The sequence below is a fragment of the Cygnus atratus genome, chromosome 4 (genome assembly GCF_013377495.2).
Source record: "Cygnus atratus isolate AKBS03 ecotype Queensland, Australia chromosome 4, CAtr_DNAZoo_HiC_assembly, whole genome shotgun sequence".
NCBI lineage: Eukaryota > Metazoa > Chordata > Aves > Anseriformes > Anatidae > Cygnus > Cygnus atratus.
Window position 1 is genome coordinate 63,839,862 of NC_066365.1, and position 8,822 is coordinate 63,848,683.

Here is an 8,822-nt window from a genome sequence, read left to right on the forward strand (position 1 = left end):
CTATTTGTCCCTTCTATTTTGTCCCCATACTGAGTAATAATTTTGGCCCTCATCCTATGGATGAGATTTGTTCCATGTTGCTTGGCAGTAAAGGAGCAAGGGGAGAAGAGGAAGAAGGTGGCTCTAAGGAGAAAACTGAAGAACAGCAAAATCTGCTGCTTAGTTCTGGTATTTTTTTTTTTTTTTTCAAAAACAAAACCTCACTAGTACTGTGCAAAGGCACGGGGTGGTCACCCCCATCCTATATCAGATCCTAGCCACCTGGTTATCTCACTGTACCTCGGGAGTATATGCTTCCCAGTAATAAAACATTATTTTATCATTTTTTAAAAATGTAAATCAAATTGCTGTAGATAAATATTCTCATCTCTCACTGTTTTTACTACAGAGAAGGACGGAAGTAGAAATGAACTCCTTATTCCTAGTGCTAGGCTATAATCCAAGCTGCTTGAAAAGAGTACATCTTTTCTGTTGGCTTTCAACTCAAACTAGCCTATGAACAAGAGAGGGGAAGGTGGACAAGTAATGGATCAAGGGGGGTTATTTTTCTTCCTTACTGCACTAAGGTAGACAAATCCTACTAAGGAACATGGGGTCTTTCTCATGGCTTTGTGTTAGCACCCAGAAGATGTTCCTCATTCCTAGCCCTGGTGTTAAAGTGGATGTGGCAATGAAGCTTTTGACTCATCCTAGACTTTTACTGAGAAGAAACTTTATGAACAAACATCAGAGACAATGGGAAGAAAGCAAAGTAGTAAAGATTTGTTTAACTAGGGAGTTGTCAAATAACCTAGCTATAATTGCAGAAGGATTTTCTGTTGCGCCATGGAGTGTGAGGAAAAAACATTTATTACTTTATTACTGCTGCTTAGTTTACAACTTGACAAGGTTTTTTTTTCCTTTTTTGTGGTCATAAAACAATTGTGCATTATCAGTTTATTTTTAAAAGGAAGAATAAATAGGTAATATTAGAAGATATCTGTATTTTCAGATGAAAAAGAACTTGAGGTTCCATAATAGTAAGCTGTTCCACTACAAACATCTTTGGAGAACAAGCTGTTTTTCAAAAGGATTAGGAAATAACTTACTGGAGCTCTTGAGCAAGTGAAGTAGATAGAATAAGATCAAGATAGAATAACACAACTAGAGCATGTATCACCAGAATGCTTTGAAAAGACATATCAATTACTGCATTCAGACAAAGGGTTCGGGGTCTTCCTATACTTTTACAGAAACTGAGTGGTTAAATTTCATGCAAAAACGCCTAAGTGTAACCTTGAGAAGGAGCAACTGCAGTTCGAAATGTTTTGTCTGCTGATCTGTCAGTGTTTCAAGGTAATTCTTGCAAACATGAGAGAGCATGCAGAGAAGAGGCCAGTTTAAAAGGAAGTCACAGCCACATACCTCCCTCTTTGGGTTTTGGAAAAAAATTAGGCAGCATGTGATTTAAAAACTGTGAGGTCTTTTCTCAGTCTCTGTAGTTATTTGAAACAGTCACATTATCCCTTTTAATACCCAGATCTGCAAAGTCCTTCACTCTAATCTCCAAGCATTTTCTTGGCAACCTGGACAGAAAAACAACTTGCATCGGTAGTTAAGATAACATCAGCTTAGATGTGAGGGTGAATTAGGATAAGCTGGGATGTTTAGTGTCTAAATGCAGTTGGAGTCATCCAAAATTTTACATACAGTCCACTACAACAGAAGTTTAGATCTGAGGAATAATATATATGATCTGCTGTCTCTAAAATGCATGATCAGCCAGAGACTTGTGTAACACAGACAAGTCTTGAATTGGGCTGTGGCTCGTGTGAAACTGTGTGCACAAGTGAGTCACAGCAAAGATGTTCATGTAAGTTTGCAGCAATCTAACCTAGGGTTTGACAGATTATCTTGTCCTTGGTATCTCCTACCCGACAAAGGATGGTAGGCTTTAATCAATCAATGTAGGTCAGGACAGAGGTCACTTAATGAGTTTTGAATGCCATAGGGTTTGGTGTGGTAAACACTCCTTAGCATTAGTATTTCCTGTTCTGCATTTTGGGGTGAAGCGTGAAGACAATGTCCCTAAAAAGAAATGAACAACAGTACACAGTGTTTTTTACTACATTTAGGTCTAAATTACTTATACACAGAGAAAGGAGTTGAAGAGGTAAAGCTAGGGTTTCAAGCAAAACTGAGCCTGGGACAGTTGCAGACAGCAGGATGATGTAGTGTAGTACTTCACATGTAAAGGGAAACAAGCATTAATCAAAATGATTAAATGACAAACCAAGTCAGAAGGATGTGGGAGCCACAAGGGTAAAACTGAACCTCAGATAACATCATGCCCCTGTCCTGCAGAGATGTGAAGAAAGATAAGACAGGGTCAGCAGCTTATGGAGCTCCAGGAATGAGTTCTGTGGCTTGAGATCAAATGCTGTGTATAGTGGAACAGGGAAGGGTAGTAGCAGAAGAACAGTGGCAGGAGACTGAATGGAGGAAATCAGCACTTTGCAAATTTCTGTTTTGAGAGGAGTGAGAAGTCTCCTGGATCTGCAGGATTTAGCATTTACGCTACCTTGCTGCTTTGACAATTGTTGAGAGTGTATCAGACTAGAGTGGACACCATCAATGAACTATTTCAGGGAGTTACACATATTTGCCATTTGCATGGAATACTCTACATATGGGTCTATAGCACATGGCATATGTGCCAACCTAATGCATCAACATTTATGATGGCAGGTATTGTAGTGAGAGAGGTTATGACAGTAAGGTATGGAAGGTTTGCTTTGAGACAGTAACAAAACAGGTGTAATTGTGGCTACATTAAAGGTTTGTCCATCTTATTCTGTCCCATTAGATAGGTGTTTCTTACAGGCTGACTAGAAGCTGCATGTGTCTTTTGCAACAGTAATTATTGCACAATTTAGTTATTGTTGTTACTGTTCACGCTTTCCTGGGTTACGCTTTTGCAGTCTAATGAAACAACCAGGCAAGCTTCCAGCTGTTATTAACTGTCTGAGAATTGATCCAGGTCAGGATAGAATGGGGGGTTAGCAAACAGAGTCCTTATTAGCTGAAAACTCATGATGTTTCACTAGTTTAGACAAATTTAGGCAGTGTTTCATTTCTCTGTGGTGGCTATTCTCTCTACATCTGTTAAGATCTTGAGTACAAAGATGTAAAACCTCAACTGCAGTGGCATTAACCTGTTTGCTTTTAGATTATCGTCTTCTGGTGTAGCTGATAAAACAGTCTTTGGTTCTGTTTAAATGTCATACAATTTTTTGGTAATCAGTAATTAAACTATGGGGTGAATATTTGCTCTTGGTGTTTCTTTGAAACACTGTTATGCCTTTTACACTGTTTGGTCTGAAGTCTAAGTGCCATGCAGATGACTCTTTCAGGAATAGGATTAATATAACACATTGTCTTCATCTCACCAGTTGACACGTGACATGTTATGGAAGATCAATGAGCAGTTTTACACTAAACCATCTATTGAGACGACCTCTTATTGCTGTATATCAGACTTGCTGGTTTCATGTTCAGAATTTAACTGGTGGCGGGGTGGGAGAGGAGAAGGAGAAAATGTGCATGAGACCAGAGAAGTGTTTTACTATTGCTGGAAGTTCTTATATGATGTCTATTTCTGCTGCTTACAGTTATGTGCCTGGCTACGCCTTTCTTTTTAGACCAGATCTATTCTCATAAACTGAGAATCTGCTCAATCTTATAATATACGTATGCATATAACTTTATGAAAATAAGTGAAAGGAAAAAGGTTGGGTTTGCCAATAAGCCTATGTTTCTTGTGCCCCTCTGTTCTCTGTAGTGGGACTTTAGTGTAAAGGGATGGCAGCAGTCTGTGGGGCTCAGGAGCATACCCTATACACCTGATGTGCCCAAACCTTTGTTGACCAACATCAGTGAACAAAAATGCTCTGAAAACCTACTGTGCATGCACTTCTTGTGGGTGAGGAAAATGGGCTGTGGAGGAAAATGGAGCAGGCATGACAGACACATGATATTTAACACTCTGATGTGTCGTATTCCTCTACCACAAAAAGAAAAGTAAAAGAATCTATAGAGACTTTTGCACGTTTACTATAGTACTGGTTCCTGGTCTTTAGATATAAATAGCCAGGACCTGCCAAACCCCACCTATAGCCAGTAATGATCTGCTGTATCCCAGCTGAAGTAGAAACAGTATAAGCAATTATCAAATAAAATGGGAGTGAGAAGGTGAGAACTTAAATTAAACCCATTCTGAAAAGGAAATAACTAAATAAGGGTCTTGATTCTGGTAAGTTTGTGAGGCTGGAGAAAAGGTGAGGAGAAATAAATGCCTTAAATATTGCACTTAAGGCAAACTAAGAACTTGGAACAGTCTGATAGCAGTCCAGTTCTTCTCACAATGAGATTGACTTCCTATGCTCTTTGCATCCCACTTTCAGCTTCTTGCTTTAACAGAGGGTATTTAATTTGTAGGGCTGTATTACCAATAAGCTGCTTCTGCAGGCTGCAGTGCACTATTGTGTTGATTGTTGCCCTTTACTGGCTTCCCTAGCAAGCAGTGAAGGCTGTGGTGTTCTGCTTCTCTCTGACCTGAGGGGTCTGGCACCAGATCAGTTTTACCACTGTGCTGAGTTCTCTCTTGCAACAGTTCCTGCCAGCGCTGCAGCGCCTCAGGAAAACTGGAGAATCTTTACCAAAACAGACACTTCCCGTGTGAAGTGATTCTTTAAAATAAACAACCCAAACCTCTATTGGAAGGGGAGAAACCGAAGGGTGAGGTTGTTTGTTACACTTCTAGATGAGGGGTGATTCTTTGGGCATATTGGGGAGATTATGGTGCAACCACAGTACTATTTTTGTTTGGATTGTGGTAAACCAAGACATGCTCTAGCTTGTGAGGCAGAGAAGTCGAAGCAAGTGAACTGGTTTCCTTTCAGATGAAGTTAAACCAAAAGATATACTCCAGGAGGTCATCAAATTGCTGATAATAATTCAGCCCATAGGATCAACTACCAGTAATCCAAAATAAATATTTCTTGTTTCCCTATTCTCCTCTATCCCCCAGCCACAACCAAGCTCTGCATTGTACAGATGCCAGGTCTTCAGTGTCAACTGGTTTGTTCACTGGCCACACTCCTGTTATGCCATATAAAGTAGTTTGGCTTCGTAAGCTACATATAAATGTCATAAAATTGGTTTTCACTTTTCTAACTTCACAAGACATCCTGTTTGTGCACAAATGTTCTTGTAATCCAACTCTGTTTACCAGCCCTTTCTCTTGAGTTCTTTTGCTTGGAGAACCTTTACAAGGGACAGTCAACTAACCAGTCTCAGTGTAATGAAACTAACCATTGTTTTGTTTGGTTCAGCCTTGTAGTAGCATCTCACAATGGCTAGTAAAACATGTCTAAGGAAACAATAAGAAAACCAAACAAATAAAGGAAAAGCCTTCCCCAGCTCAGCTGTCTAGTTTCTGGTTATAGGTTTCTTAGGAATATCCTAATTTACAGTATGTATTTGGACCTACTTTCCATGATTGTTTTTCTTCTTCCAATTACTTATTTGTCATTCCAACATGCTATGGCATTGGGTTACTCAGGATCAATACATGAGGTTGTTAATTTTAGCTTCTTTTCTAATGACATCTATGGGAGCTCCCTAACTCTTGTGTTGTGAGACATATCAGCCATCTCCTTCCTAAGCTAAAGAGTTCTTAGTATACGTAGTCTCACATAGTAATATTCATCATTTCTGCACTTTTCTGCGTCTTGTCTAGCTCCTTAATACTTCTGTAAGAGGAAATAGCCAGCAGTACATTCTGCTACGGATACTGTCTGGATCTGTAGCAACACAAGGACTGTTCCAAGTACCGTTATGCAAAAGCCTTTCTCACATCTGCCCTGCTTTTCAAAATAACTCAATGATTGAGCAATACAAGTCCCAGATATTGGTGGTACTGTGCATTGCTTTAACATTTGATGGAACTAATTTTATGCAGAAGTAGCTAAATTCAGCAGTATGACCAATATCCGATTTAGCATGGAGTTTTAGCACTTTATAACCTGTATGCGTGCATGTTCTTGCATTCTGTTATTGGTCTGGAACATCAAATTACCCTTCACAGATCTGGTCACGCAAAGTACTCGGAACCTTGATGTTCATTACAGTCATAAACAGGAGGTGTGGAGATCTATACCTCAAATCATGCTATACAATTAAGTTATTTCAATACTTACTTGGGAAATAAGCCTGTGTCTGCATACATTCTTCTGTATTGGCTATTGTCTGTTATCTGTAAATTCCTGCTTCTGTTTGCAGGTTTGTTTTATCAATTAACAATGTAAGTCTTATCATGAAAGTAATGCCCCTTGAACCAACAGCAAAGCAAAATGCAGTATGGTAGTGTTCTGGGATTTTCAAAATATATTGCATTAGTCATGCATTCGGTTATAGTTCAGTCATGATCACATTGTGTTGGTGTACTTGGCAATAAAACTTGAGTCTTGTGAAATGACCTAGGTTCTTCCAACAATCTAGTGGCAATCTTACTGTTAAGGACTTGCCTTGTTTCAATGTTCTTCCTTTCATATTAGATTACATCGTAAAATTATTGTAGCTTGTTCAAATTGCAAATCTTCAGCAGCAAGAGTGGACAGAGATCAACTCTGACTGAACTTAAAAGCCAGTAATTAACGTCAACAGACCAAATTGTTGCTACGACAAAATAGTTGAGCATGGGTGAAGCGGAACAGACAAAAGAAACCTTATATAGTAGCTCTCAGCATCAAGCCAAAAGGAAGCTATGGGGCTATTACAGGGTGTTCTGCAAATTTATAACGATGTATGTACAACTTTCAGGTAACGTAAAAACATGTGTCTGGAGGTTTGTGCGGTTAAAGGGAAAGCAATCTTCTTTTCTGGAAAAGATCTCTTGCTAAGAGCTATTCACCAAATGCATGATTACTTCCTGTGGGTTTTTGATATCTTTTTTGAAGGCTTGGGGTACTTTATTCAACGTCAGTGCTTGCAACAGTGCAGTGTGAAACACTGCAATGGTGCTTGGGTAGGTTTTTATTTTCTTTCTCCCCATAACAACAAATTTGTGATCTGTCCATTACAGTACAATCAGAACCACAGAAAGCACAAGAAATAATATTTATGGGACTATTTCATAGTATAATGTTGAGGATTAGAACTGATGAGCTGTTTTTCATGAAAAGTCATCCTCAAACTTCAGTCCCATGCTAGAGACATGCCCATCTCCTTGTTGAAATGGGCTTTAAGTATACTAAACCTTGTGCGAAGACCTATTCACAAATTATACTTCCTCTATGGAAGAAAAGTTTGGATTCAAAATAATGTTCTTCGGTTAATGAATAAAAATCTGTCTTATTTACTTGAAAACACAGTGAAATTAATTTCATTTCAAATGTCTTCCTGGAATATGCTCCTGTTTAAATAATTATTTGTATAAATTAAGTTGTTGAGAAGTATTACTTACCATTTTGATTAAAGGCTGACATTTCAGTTTAATGTAGAAGAAATGTTTTACAACTTGCAACTGGAGTGAAGAATCTTTTCATGGAGCATTCCTTCTGCTGATACTAGAGTTAACCAGTTAATAGAATTCCGCTACTGACAAATAAATATACTATATTAAACTTCCACAGTGTCATCCACTTCCTTTTCTAGTTGTCTAGAGATCTCAGTTAGAGAGATCACAGTTAAAGTGACTCTGGTTTCCAGAGCAGAAAAATATGCACTGGAAACACTGTTATGCTCAAGATACTGCTTATGGGCAAAGAGAAGGCACACCTTAGATATAACAGGAATTTATTGTTAGTGAAAGATTTCTGATTAATTGTGGGCTTACTGTAAGTATAATTGGAGTTTTAAAAGTCTCATCATTATCAGTCTGTATCTATTACAGAAATAGAGAGACTAACAATACAGTTAAAATTTTTATACTCACCCTCCCCAGCTCCTGCCCCTTCCCCTGGCATTATGTCCACCTTTTCCCTTCTCCTCTGAGTCCTAAGGTTGGTCATTCCGCCCTAGAGGGTGGTGGTGATGACAAGTCATCTGCACATCCAGTCTGTTTTTCTTTCTTGATTGGTCTGCAGCTGCACATGACATCTGAATTTACTATATGTGGTGCCTTTGATGTATGTTAGGTACTATATCTCTAGTCTCTTTTTTATCCCTAAAATCAATTTTGTTTGCAGCTTATGTTTCCAGTTAGCAGATGCTAACTGAGACAGGGAGACCTTATAGCAGCCTCCCAGTACCTGAAGAGGGTTTACAAGAAAGCTGGAGAGGAACTCTATCAGGGAATGTAGTGAAAGGACAAGGGGGAATGGTTTTAAACAAAAAGTGTAGACTTAGATTAGATATTAGGAAGAAATTCTTTAATATGAGGGCAATGAGGCACTGGAACAGGTTGCCCAGAGAAGCTGTGGAGGCCCCATTCCTGGAGGTGCTCAAGGCCAGGTTGGATGGGGTTTTGAGCAATCTGATTTAGTGGAAGGTGTCCCTGACTATGGCAGGGGGGTTGGAACCAGGTGATCTTTAAGGTCCCTTCCAACCCAAACCCTTCTATGTTCCTATGCTGCTGTCAGTTGGCTCTGCTGGAAACGAGGAAGGAACTATGGAGGTGGATATCGGTCAGGGTGGCAGAGAGGGGCAGAAGGGCAGTCAGGAGGCCCCACACGTCAGGGTGCAGCAACCACAAGTTGCAGCTGGAGAGGGAGCCAGGAGCACAGAGAACAGAAGTCATCTAGTGGCAGTGGCCAGGTTCAGCCAACAGCCCTGATCCACAG